Below are 12,607 nucleotides of genomic sequence, written 5' to 3' on the forward strand. Positions count from 1 at the left end.
CAGCCCTGACAAGGGCCCTTTGCGGGGCATGCCCCAAAGAATTCAGCTCTTTTGCCTGTAAAAAAACAAACAAACAATACCCCCCCCCAACATTACAACCCACCACCCACATACCCCTAATCTAACCCAAACCCCCCTTAAATAAACCTAACACTAAGCCCCTGAAGATCTCCCTACCTTGTCTTCACCACACCGGGTCCCGATCTGTCCCGAAGACCCTCCGAAATCTTCATCCAAGCCCAAGGGGGGGCTGAAGAGTGACGTCCATCCTCCGCCTGAAGTCTGGATCCAAGCGGCGGCTGAAGAAATCCATCATCGGGCTGAAGTCTTGATCCAAGCGGGCGCTGAAGAAGTCCATCATCGGGATGAAGTCTTCTATGAAGCGGCATCTTCAATCTTCTTTCTTACGGAGCCATCATCTTCCAGCCGACGCGGATCCATCCTCTTCTACCGACGCCTACTCGCCGAATGACGGTTCCTTTAAATGACGTCATCCAAGATGGCGTCCGTCGAATTCTGATTGGCTGATAGGATTCTATCAGCCAATCGTAATTAAGGTAGGAAAATTCTGATTGGCTGATGGAATCAGCAAATCAGATTCAAGTTCAATCCGATTGGCTGACCCAATCAGCCAATCAGATTGAGCTCGCATTCTATTGGCTGATCGGAACAGCCAATAGAATGCGATCTCAATCTGATTGGCTGATTGGATCAGCCAATCGGATTGAACTTGAATCTGATTGGCTGATTCCATCAGCCAATCAGAATTTTCCTACCTTAATTCCGATTGGCTGATAGAATCCTATCAGCCAATCGGAATTCAAGGGACACCATCTTGGATGACGTCCCTTAAAGGAACCGTCATTCGTCGGGAAGTCGTCGGTGAAGATGGATGGATCCGCGCTGGAGGTCTTGAAGATCAGCCGGTCGTCATCGGATTGAAGAACATAGAAGATGCGGCTTGGATGAAGATGTTTGCCGGTCCGGATGTCCTCTTCTGCCCGCTTGGATCAAGACTTCAGCCGGAGGATGGACGTCACTCTTCAGCCCCCGCTTGGGCTTGGATCAAGATTTTGGAGGCTTGGATCAAGACTTCGGTGGACGGATCGGTGAACCTGGCATGGTGAAGATAAGGTAGGAAGATCTTCAGGGGCTTAGTGTTAGGTTTATTTAAGGGGGGTTTGGGTTAGATTAGGGGTATGTGGGTGGTGGGTTGTAATGTTGGGGGGGTATTGTATGTTTTTTTTTACAGGCAAAAGAGCTGAATTATTTGGGGCATGCCCCACAAATGGCCCTTTTCAGGGCTGGTAAGGTAAAAGAGCTTTGAAATTTTTAAATTTAGAATAGGGTAGGGCATTTTTTTATTTTGGGGGTCTTTGTTATTTTATTAGGGGGCTTAGAGTAGATGTAATTAGTTTAAAATTGTTGTAATATTTTTCTAATGTTTGTAAATATTTTTTTATTTTTTGTAACTTAGTTCTTTTTTATTTTTTGTACTTTAGTTAGTTTATTTCATTGTATTTATTTGTAGGTATTGTATTTAATTAATTTATTGATAGTGTAGTGTTAGGTTTAATTGTAGATAATTGTAGGTAGTTTATTTAATTAATTTATTGATAGTGTAGTGTTAGGTTTAATTGTAACTTAGGTTAGGATTTATTTTACAGGTAATTTGTAATTATTTTAACTAGGTAACTATTAAATAGTTCTTAACTATTTAATAGCTATTGTACCTGGTTAAAATAAATACAAAGTTGCCTGTAAAATAAATATTAATCCTAAAATAGCTACAATATAATTATAATTTATATTGTATCTATATTAGGGTTTATTTTACAGGTAAGTATTTAGATTTAAAAAGGAATAATTTATTTAATAAGAGTTAATTTATTTAGTTAGAATAAAATTATATTTAACTTAGGGGGGTGTTAGGGTTAGGGTTAGAATTAGCTTTAGGGGTTAAAACATTTATTAGAGTAGCAGTGAGCTCCGGTCGGCAGATTAGGGGTTAATACTTGAAGTTAGGTGTCGGCGATGTTAGGGAGGGCAGATTAGGGGTTAATACTATTTATTATAGGGTTATTGAGGCGGGAGTGAGGCGGATTAGGGGTTAATACATTTATTATAGTAATGGCGAGATCCGGTCGGCAGATTAGGGGTTAATAAGTGTAGGTAGGTGGAGGCGACGTTGGGGGCGGCAGATTAGGGGTTAATAAATATAATATAGGGGTCGGCGGTGTTAGGGGCAGCAGATTAGGGGTACATAGGGATAATGTAGGTTGCGGCGGTGTACAGAGCGGCAGATTAGGGGTTAATAATAAAATGCAGGGGTCAGCGATAGCGGGGGCGGCAGATTAGGGGTTAATAAGTATAAGGTTAGGGGTGTTTAGACTCGGGGTACATGTTAGGGTGTTAGGTGCAGACATAGGAAGTGTTCCCCATAGGAAACAATGTAGCTGCATTAGGAGTTGAACGCTGCTTTTTGCAGGTGTTAGGTTTTTTTTCAGCTCAAACAGCCCCATTGTTTCCTATGGGGGAATCGTGCACGAGCACGTTTTTGAAGCTGGCCGCGTCCGTAAGCACCGCTGGAATTTAGAGTTGCAGTGGCGGTAAATATGCTCTACGCTCCCTTTTTGGAGCCTAACACAGCCCTTCTGTGAACTCTAAATACCAGCGGTATTTAAAAGGTGCGGGAGAAAAAAAGCCAGCGTAGCTAACGCACCCCTTTGGCCGCAGAACTCTAAATCTAGCCGTCAGTTTGTTGTGTTGTTTTCAGGTCTTATAGATCCCTCTTTCTTTGAACTGATAGTGAGGAATCACAATAAATGGGTGAAGTGTAAAAAAACAACATTTATGCTTACCTGATAATTTAATTTCTTTTGTGACGATGAGAGTCCAGGAGACATCACATAGGAGATTTTACTTTAGTCTATGAGAACTTTAAACCCTCCCAGAACCCTCAGTCATACATACGCATACATAAGCAGAGTAGGAAACTAGAAAAGCATGTAAGTAGCGCAAATGAAGTGCAACAAGAAGGGCAGGGCTTATGGACTCTAACCATCATAAAGAAAATGTATCATTTTGTTTTCTTTCATTAGATGGTTTGAGTCCATTAGACGTCAAATGCAGGATCTTATACACAGGCAGTGATTTAGCACAGATGAAGTAAAAGGGGCTGTGTTAAACGCTCAGGTGTTACTGTAGAGTGATAAAGCCAGTCTTTCTATTCTTAATGCTAGAAAATGTGTAGAAATATAAAGTACCTAAAAGTACTCAGCTCACATACAATATGTAGTGTGTGTGTACATGTCCCCAGATTATGTGAAACGCGTACATGTTTGTTGTAATAGCCAGTGGTTCATGGAAGGTGTAATGTACTTACCTGTGAGCTCTACCCTATACCATGCTTACCGCAGCTGCACCACTGCATCCAATAGAAGGGCCTATCTGAGGTAATACAAGCACAGAGCAGTACACTCTAGCCCGGAGAGAAGATTCTCATTGCCTGGATAAAACTCCTGTCTGTCCTTCATAGGCCCTCTGAGCGGGAAATTGGGTCTCAGCTCAGAGAACTATCAACAGTGTTTGGTCCAGCACTTCAGAATTCACCTCACACTATCTTGGAAAAAAAAACTGAAGGATTCCGGTAGAGTGTGAGGGATTAAAGCTGTTATATTGGGTGTTTTGTCTCCTCCTAGTAAACTGGAGTGTAATCCCACATGTGATGTCTTTGTCAGGGTGCCAGGAATCAGACTGAGACGAGAAGTGCAAAAATAATCACACCTTTATTAATAACAAAAAAATAATAAAAAGTCCACAAGTCAAATAACAAGCCAGGAGTCAAAACCAGAGCTGGTAGTCAGACGAGCCGAGTCAGGAGCCAAAGCGAATAGTCAGACGAGCCGGAATCAGGAACAAGGAAAACAGCAGAGTCAGGAACAAGCCAGGGATCAGGAACCAGGACGGACGTCAGACAGCCAGGTAATACACCGGAACTCTCACAAACAGACAACGCAAAGGCAAAGCATACTGAACAGAGGCCCTTTAAATAATAAGTGATGACATCACAATTCTGAGACTGCATCCTGTCTCACACAGATGATGCACACCAGTCTGGCCATAAAAGGAAGTGCAAGAAATGAGCAGCATCCCCCACAATGCACCATAGTCAGCAAGAGAGGTGAGTAAAATGGCTGCCAGCAGCAAATGGCAAACAAAACAGGGAAAAACCCTGACAGTACCCTCCCCTCAACGACCCCTCCCCCGCAGGAGTACAAAAGGCTTATTGGGGAAACGGGCATGGAAGTGTTATAACCCTGAACAAAAAGTGTGAGTGTACTTGTTTTTGTGAGGATTTCCTGAAAGCAGTTCTGTAGAATTTATGCAGCTTACTTGAATAGGTTAACTTAAGCAAAGTGATAGATGTTACAGATAGCTTAATTACAATATGCAATTGGCAATATTAAACTATCTGTCTTAATGTTTGCCTATAAACTATTTCTCCAGAGTCACTGCAGACTTGGAGGTTATAGCTTTAAGCAGAAGGTAACCATACAAATACAATCAGGTATAAATGAGAGAGAGATTTCAGTAACAATTCACAGGTTACTAAGCATGAAGCTAAATTGACTTAGCATAAGATAATAAGTTATACAACCTGCCTTAGACCTTAGTGAGTTAGAGTCCAGTGCTGCTACAGGTTTCCCAGGAACAGAAGAGTTCAGCGTGTATGAGAATGCTGAACTGCAGGTAACAAGCTTGAGAGTGAGAGGTGAGAGCTGTGGCTGTAGCTGATGATGTCAGTCCTGCACACAGGTGGTTCTGTGTGAGAGGGAGAGAGCTGCAGCACAGGAAGTGGTTGCTCTGTGTAGCAGAAGAATGATTCCCCTATGTCAGATAGCAGATTGGCTGAGAAGCTTTCTCATGCAGGGATGTGAAAACATTAATCCAGCAATGAGGTAAGAGAAGTGGGAGGTTATATAGGGAGTAAGGACAATTGCTTAAAGAGACAGCATAGGCTACACTGTAGAATCTGACATAGCCCCCCCGAAAAGGAACCCACCACGAGGGTTCAGGGAGCTGGACGGTCTGGGTTTCGGCGATGAAACAGGGAAACACATCTCAGAGCAGATACAGAAGCAGCTGGTTCCCAAGTATCCTCAGAATGATCAAAGCCCTTCCAGTGAATCAAGTATTCCAGTGTCCCGCGTCTACGTCTGGAGTCAATGATAGACTGCACGTCATACTCTTGATCGTGTGAGACTGTATGCGAGACTGCATTTGCAGATAATTTGTCAGAAAGACAAGGCTTTACCAGAGAGACATGAAATGTGGGATGAATTTTATAGATGTCGGGAAGACGAAGTGTAACAGTAGCAGGATTTTTAATATCCACAATTGGAAATGGTCCAATGAATAATTTACTCAATTTCTTTGAGGGAGTATGTAATTTTAAATTTTTCGTTGACAACCATACCATTTGGCCTATCTGATACGTTGGTTGAGGAGTGTGACGTAAGTCATAGTATTTTTTCTGCAAATTTTGAGCATGTTGTATATTTTGTTGAGCAATGGTGAAAGTTTGAGAGATATCGTTAACTGTATCATTCACTTTTGGGTTGGAACTTGGTAAGTATGGGTAAAAAGAGATTCTAGGATGTAAGCCATAGTTGACGTAGAATGGACTAAGTCGAGTGGAGGAGTTGGTAGCATTGTTGTAGGCAAACTCTGCCAAAGCTAAATGCTTTGTCCACATTTCTTGTTGATTTGAGCAAAAGCAACGCAGATACTGCTCCAACCATTGGTTGGTTCGTTCTACTTGCCCGTTGGATTGGGGATGGTAAGAGGTCGTAAGTTTTTGAGTGATATGCAGAGTTTGACAAAGAGATTTCCAAAAACGTGAGGTAAATTGTGAACCCCTGTCCGAGAGTATCACCATGGGAAGTCCATGTAACCGAACAACTTCTTTAATGAATAACTCACTGGTTTCCTGAGCTGTCGGCAACCCAACTGCTGGAATAAAATGTGCCATTTTACTCAAAAGATCTACAACAACTAGTATAGTAGAAAAGGAAAAAGAGCTTGGGAGGTCAACGATAAAATCCATAGCAATATAGCTCCAGGGAGTTTCGGGTACTGGATAAGATTGGAGTAACCCTACAGGGAAATGACGAGACGGTTTGGAAGTAGAACAGGTTGTACACTGTGCGATGTATTCCTGAACTGTTGAGGTCATCGCTGGCCACCAATAGTGTTGTCGTAGTAAGTCCAGAGTTTTATTAAGACCTAAGTGTCCAGATGTTGGAGAGTCGTGGCAGGAGTAAAGGAGTTGTAACCTATATTGCGGTGGTATGTAAAGGAGGTTTCCATGGTAGTATAAGCCGTCCTCCCTTGCTTGCAAGAGATGCAATGGCTTTGAGGAATCCTGGGTTTGACAGGTTTGGAATTCAGGATGTGGGGATATAAGTAACCCCAGAATTTTTGAACTAGGAATGACTGTGGATGGAACTTCTTCAGAAGGAGGTCTAGAATCCCGTCTGGATAGTGCGTCCGCTTTACCATTACGACTTCCCGGACGGTACATAATCAGAAAGTCAAAACGAGAAAAATATAGATTCCATCGTAGTTGTCTGGAGGATAGGGTTCTGTTCTGCTGTAAATATTGCAAGTTTTTGTGATCAGTTATAACTATAACAGGGAAAGTAGCACCTTCTAGAAGGTGTCGCCACTGTTCAAATGCAGTTTTAATTGCCAATAATTCTTTTTCCCCCACGGGATAATTGCGTTCAGCAGGAGACAGGAGTCTGGAGAGATATGCTACTGGATGTAACTTATCTGTTAAAGATGTTTTTTGCGAGAGTATAGCCCCGAGAGCATAATCTGATGCGTCCACTTCGACAATAAACTGTAAGTTGGGGTCTGGGAACTGCAGAATGGGTGCTGTGGTGAAATCTGTTTTTAGTTTTTCGAATACCCTTTCACAGTCCTTAGTCCAGTCAAATGAGTTTTTTCCCTTAGTTAGGTCAGTTAGAGGTTTAGCTGTTTGTGCAAAATTATGCATAAATCTTCGGTAAAAGTTGGCAAAGCCAAGAAACCTCTGTACCTGTTTCTTGGTTTTAGGAGTTGGCCACTGTGTTATAGCATGTATTTTTGAATCGTCCATAGTGATTCCTGTGCTTGAGATAACGTAACCCAGAAATGTCACTTCAGGCCTGCTGAACTCACATTTCTCTAATTTGGCGTAAAATTTGTGTTGTCTTAAACGAGCTAATACTGTTCTAACATGAGTTAAATGTTGTTGTTGGGATTCAGAGAAGATAAGTATATCGTCTAGGTACACGACTACAAAATTGTCTAAGATGTCATGAAAGATGTCATTAATAAAGCATTGAAATGTTGCTGGAGCATTACAAAGACCAAATGGCATGACAGTATATTCGTAAAGGCCATATCGAGTTCTAAATGCTGTCAACCATTCATCTCCAGCCCTCATTCGTATGAGGTTATATGCACCCCTGAGATCCAATTTTGTAAAGATCTTGGCAGTGCGTAACCTCTCAATAAGTTCGGGTATTAACGGGAGCGGGTAATGGTTTTTCTTTGTTCTTTTATTTAGCTCCCGATAGTCAATTATGGGCCTAAGTGACTGGTCTTTATTTTTAACAAAAAAGATTCCAGCTCCAGCTGGGGACGTGGATGGTCTAATAAAACCTTTTGCTAGGTTTTCTTGTAGGTATAACTTTAAGTGATCTAATTCAGGTCTTGATAGAGGATATATGTGTCCAACAGGAATTGTTGCACCAGGCAAAAGGTCAATGGGGCAATCGTATGACCTATGGGGCGGTAGAACCTGTGCCTCTTTTTTGTTGAACACATCCTGAAAATCCTCTAGATCACTAGGTAATATAACATCCTTTGTGAGTAATATATGAGATAATGGAAAACAAGTCTGAGTGCAGTAGGAAGAAGTTAAATCAACAGTTATACGTTGCCAGTCAAAGGTTGGTTTGTGTATGTGTAACCAAGACAACCCAAGGATAATTGGGTATAGAGGACTTGGAATTAAGTCGAAAGATATCGATTCCCTATGTCCAGATCTAGTACAGAGTAATAAAGGTGTTGTTTCATGTGTAATGGGGCCTGTGGAGAGAGAAGAGCCATCAACTAAATTAATGGAGACAGGAGACTGTTTTGCTAGGAAGGGAATTTTATTTAAATTGACAAAATGAATATCAATATAACTTGATGACGCTCCTGTGTCAATAAGAGCCTCAACTTCTATGTGGTGGTGATCCCACTGCAAAGTAAGAGGTAACGTTATATGAGAATGAGTATGTTTAGATAGAGACAGACTAAGTGTGTTAAATTCTATCTTACCAGCTTTTGTCTTTTTAAGAAGTGGACAAGATGACACATCATGCTCTGGGGAGGCACAGTACAAGCATAGTCTCAATGCCCGCCTTCTACTTTTCTCGTCAGTGGAGAGAGGACCACGCATAAAACCTATTTCCATAGGTGATTCGGTTTCCTTGGAACTTGATGGAGAGGGGGTGAACCTTTTGTAGGGAGCTGACGTATTAGACCTCTCATGTTTACGCTCACGTAGTCGTCGGTCTGGTACAGAGATTGCAAATATCCTCCAGTCTCTGGGGTACGCCTGTGCGGGACAACTCATCCTTAATATCTTCACTAAGCCCACTTCTAAATTGGTGTCTCAGTGACGCCTCATTCCATTTTGACTCAATGGCAAATATTTTAAATTGTGAAATATAATCCTCCACAGGATGCCGGCCTTGTTTTAAGGCTCTGAGTGAAGCCTCAGCAGATTCCTGCTTGAAAGGATCGTCATACAGAGAAGAAAGTGCTTTTAGAAAGTCTTGAAAAGAATCCAATAAGGTATTTTGATTTTCAAATAAACTATCAGCCCAACTGCGAGGCTCTCCCCTTAAATAGGAAATCATGGTTAAAACCTTAAGGCGATCAGTGCTATAGGTTTTAGGCTTGAGTTCAAACAGGAGTAAACAGGCATTTCTAAATTCTTTGAAATTAGACCTATTACCGCTAAATTTATCAGGTAATGACACTTGCGGTTCAGGTTGAGCGGTTTTTGAAGCATACATTTCTCTAACACAATCTTTCAACAATTGATACTCAGTTTGCAATTCTCTAATTGACTGGGTAACATTATCCATACGCTGTGAAAGTGCTGTGACTTGATTAGTGATTTTAGTTAATTCCATAACTGCTTTCAACCTCTACAAATTTAGGCTGGATTAATCTGTTATAACCCTGAACAAAAAGTGTGAGTGTACTTGTTTTTGTGAGGATTTCCTGAAAGCAGTTCTGTAGAATTTATGCAGCTTACTTGAATAGGTTAACTTAAGCAAAGTGATAGATGTTACAGATAGCTTAATTACAATATGCAATTGGCAATATTAAACTATCTGTCTTAATGTTTGCCTATAAACTATTTCTCCAGAGTCACTGCAGACTTGGAGGTTATAGCTTTAAGCAGAAGGTAACCATACAAATACAATCAGGTATAAATGAGAGAGAGATTTCAGTAACAATTCACAGGTTACTAAGCATGAAGCTAAATTGACTTAGCATAAGATAATAAGTTATACAACCTGCCTTAGACCTTAGTGAGTTAGAGTCCAGTGCTGCTACAGGTTTCCCAGGAACAGAAGAGTTCAGCGTGTATGAGAATGCTGAACTGCAGGTAACAAGCTTGAGAGTGAGAGGTGAGAGCTGTGGCTGTAGCTGATGATGTCAGTCCTGCACACAGGTGGTTCTGTGTGAGAGGGAGAGAGCTGCAGCACAGGAAGTGGTTGCTCTGTGTAGCAGAAGAATGATTCCCCTATGTCAGATAGCAGATTGGCTGAGAAGCTTTCTCATGCAGAGATGTGAAAACATTAATCCAGCAATGAGGCAAGAGAAGTGGGAGGTTATATAGGGAGTAAGGACAATTGCTTAAAGAGACAGCATAGGCTACACTGTAGAATCTGACAGGAAGGTACGGAGGAGGGCGGGAGCATGAACATCAGAGGAGGGAACCCAAGAACGCTCCTCCGGACCGTAGCCCCTCCAGTGAACCAAATACTGTACACGGCCCCTGGACATACAAGAGTCAATAATGCTGCTGACCTCATACTCCTCATGGTTGTCAACGAAGATAGGACAGGGACGAGGCAACACAGTGGTAAACCGATTACAAACCAATGGTTTCAAGAGGGAGACATGAAAAGCATTGGAGATGCGCATTGCAGGAGGAAGGTCAAGAGCGTAGGCCACAGGATTGACCCGTCGGAATATTCAAAAAGGACCAACATAATGGGGAGCCAGTTTACTGGAAGGCACACGAAGGTTCAAGTTGCGGGAGGACAGCCAAAGTCTCTCACTAACCTGGTAGGAAGGCGCGGGCAGATGCCTACGATCAGCTTGGAACTTTTGGCGCTGCATAGAACAATGAAGGCAATCCTGAATCTGCACCCACGTGGAACGGAGTTGCCGGAGATGCTCCTCCAAAGCCGGAATTACCTGAAACATGAATGAATCGGGCAACAAGGATAGTTGAAACCCATAATTCGCCATGAACGGGGATAACTTGGAGGAAGCATTAATAGCACTATTACGAGCAAACTCTGCCCAAGGTAACAGTTCAGACCAATTATTGTGGTGATTTGAGACATAGCAACGGAGGAACTGTTCCAGAGCTTGATTAGACCGTTCCGCAGCCCCATTGGATTGAGGGTGATATGCCGAGGAGAAGGAAAGCTGGATCCCCATTTGAGCACAAAAGGAACGCCAAATCAAGATTTCGGAGGCTTGGATCAAGACTTCGGTGGACGGATCGGTGAACCTGGCATGGTGAAGATAAGGTAGGAAGATCTTCAGGGGCTTAGTGTTAGGTTTATTTAAGGGGGGTTTGGGTTAGATTAGGGGTATGTTGGTGGTGGGTTGTAATGTTGGGGGGGTATCGTATGTTTTTTTTTACAGGCAAAAGAGCTGAATTATTTGGGGCATGCCCCGCAAATGGCCCTTTTCAGGGCTGGTAAGGTAAAAGAGCTTTGAACTTTTTTAATTTAGAATAGGGTAGGGCATTTTTTTTATTTTGGGGGTCTTTGTTATTTTATTAGGGGGCTTAGAGTAGATGTAATTAGTTTAAAATTGTTGTAATATTTTTCTAATGTTTGTAAATATTTTTTTATTTTTTGTACTTTAGTTAGTTTATTTCATTGTATTTATTTGTAGGTATTGTATTTAATTAATTTATTGATGGTGTAGTGTTAGGTTTAATTGTAGATAATTGTAGGTAGTTTATTTAATTAATTTATTGATAGTGTAGTGTTAGGTTTAATTGTAACTTAGGTTAGGATTTATTATACAGGTAATTTGTAATTATTTTAACTAGGTAACTATTAAATAGTTCTTAACTATTTAATAGCTATTGTACCTGGTTAAAATAAATACAAAGTTGCCTGTAAAATAAATATTAATCCTAAAATAGCTACAATATAATTATAATTTATATTGTAGCTATATTAGGGTTTATTTTACAGGTAAGTATTTAGATTTAAAAAGGAATAATTTATTTAATAAGAGTTAATTTATTTTGTTAGAATAAAATTATATTTAACTTAGGGGGTGTTAGGGTTAGGGTTAGAATTAGCTTTAGGGGTTAAAACATTTATTAGAGTAGCAGTGAGCTCCGGTCGGCAGATTAGGGGTTAATACTTGAAGTTAGGTGTCAGCAATGTTAGGGAGGGCAGATTAGGGGTTAATACTATTTATTATAGGGTTATTGAGGCGGGAGTGAGGCGGATTAGGGGTTAATACATTTATTATAGTAATGGCGAGATCCGGTCGGCAGATTAGGGGTTAATAAGTGTAGGTAGGTGGAGGCGACGTTGGGGGCGGCAGATTAGGGGTTAATAAATATAATATAGGGGTCGGCTGTGTTAGGGGCAGCAGATTAGGGGTACATAGGGATAATGTAGGTTGTGGCGGTGTACAGAGCGGCAGATTAGGGGTTAATAATCAGGGCCGGATTGGCCTACCAGGATACCAGGACATTTCCCGGTGGGCTGCAGCAGCTGGGGCTGGAAATTTACAATTTAAAGGGGTGATTAATGGATGCAATTGGGTTGTAGGGTGCCTATATAATATCCCTCTGGCATTTTTATTTAATGCAAAGTAATATAATTTAATTCTGAAAAACATATTGGGAAAGGAGTATCTCAGTAATCCATCTGCATTCTACCGACTAAACAGAAAATAGGGCTGGTCTTCATATTTTTCCAGGGCTGCATTTTATTCCCAGTCCGGCCCTGTTAATAATAAAATGCAGGGGTCAGCGATAGCGGGGGCGGCAGATTAGGGGTTAATAAGTATAAGGTTAGGGGTGTTTAGACTCGGGGTACATGTTAGGGTGTTAGGTGCAGACATAGGAAGTGTTCCCCATAGGAAACAATGTAGCTGCGTTAGGAGCTGAACGCTGCTTTTTTGCAGGTGTTAGGTATTTTTTCAGCTCAAACAGCCCCATTGTTTCCTATGGGGGAATCGTGCACGAGCACGTTTTTGAAGCTGGCCGCGTCTGTAAGCA

The sequence above is a fragment of the Bombina bombina genome, chromosome 1 (assembly GCF_027579735.1).
Source record: "Bombina bombina isolate aBomBom1 chromosome 1, aBomBom1.pri, whole genome shotgun sequence".
In the NCBI taxonomy this organism is placed as follows: domain Eukaryota; kingdom Metazoa; phylum Chordata; class Amphibia; order Anura; family Bombinatoridae; genus Bombina; species Bombina bombina.